The sequence below is a fragment of the Myotis davidii genome, unplaced genomic scaffold (assembly GCF_000327345.1).
Source record: "Myotis davidii unplaced genomic scaffold, ASM32734v1 scaffold363, whole genome shotgun sequence".
Lineage (NCBI taxonomy): Eukaryota > Metazoa > Chordata > Mammalia > Chiroptera > Vespertilionidae > Myotis > Myotis davidii.
The window spans coordinates 1,917,642-1,918,276 of record NW_006294069.1 but is presented as its reverse complement, the minus strand read 5'-3'; positions in this window follow the sequence as shown (position 1 = coordinate 1,918,276).

Genomic DNA, 635 nt, shown 5'->3' with positions numbered 1-635 from the left:
GCGGGGCTGTCCTTAAAGCAGCGGAGTCCCTGTCGCCCTGCCTTTCTCCTGTCCGGGAAGAGTTTGCTCACTCTCTTCCTTTGCCAAGGTTCTTTCCTTCCTCCCGATGTTCTGTCCGGCCTGTTCCCTCCCCGCCACTCGCTCGGTCTCTTTATGGCTCACCCCTTTCTCTCAGTGCTTTTACTAGCTCCCTTACCATTTTTTTTGCAGTGTCTTCCCCCCTCCCTTCCCCTCCCCTCCCCCCGGCTGCGCTTTAACGCTTAGCACCGAGAATCAAAACAATCAAAAGGTTCGAAAGAATGTACCTTGGAAAAGCCCGCGGAAGCCTCAGCCCTTTCCGCCTGTCACTCTGCAAGCGAAGGAGGGAATGGAACACTCGGGGTGGCAGTGGGCTCACTACCTCACAAAGCCCTCCATTCCCACTTCAGGTTCCGTGTTGAAAGGTGTCTCCTTTACGTGCAGCGGTTCTCAGCCTTCTGGCCCTTTAAATACAGTTCCTCATGTTGTGACCCAACCATACAATTATTTTCGTTGCTACTTCATAACTGTAATGTTGCTACTGTTATGAATCGTAATGTAAGTATCTGATATGCAGGATGGTCTTAGGGGACCCCTGTGAAAGGGTCGTTCCACTG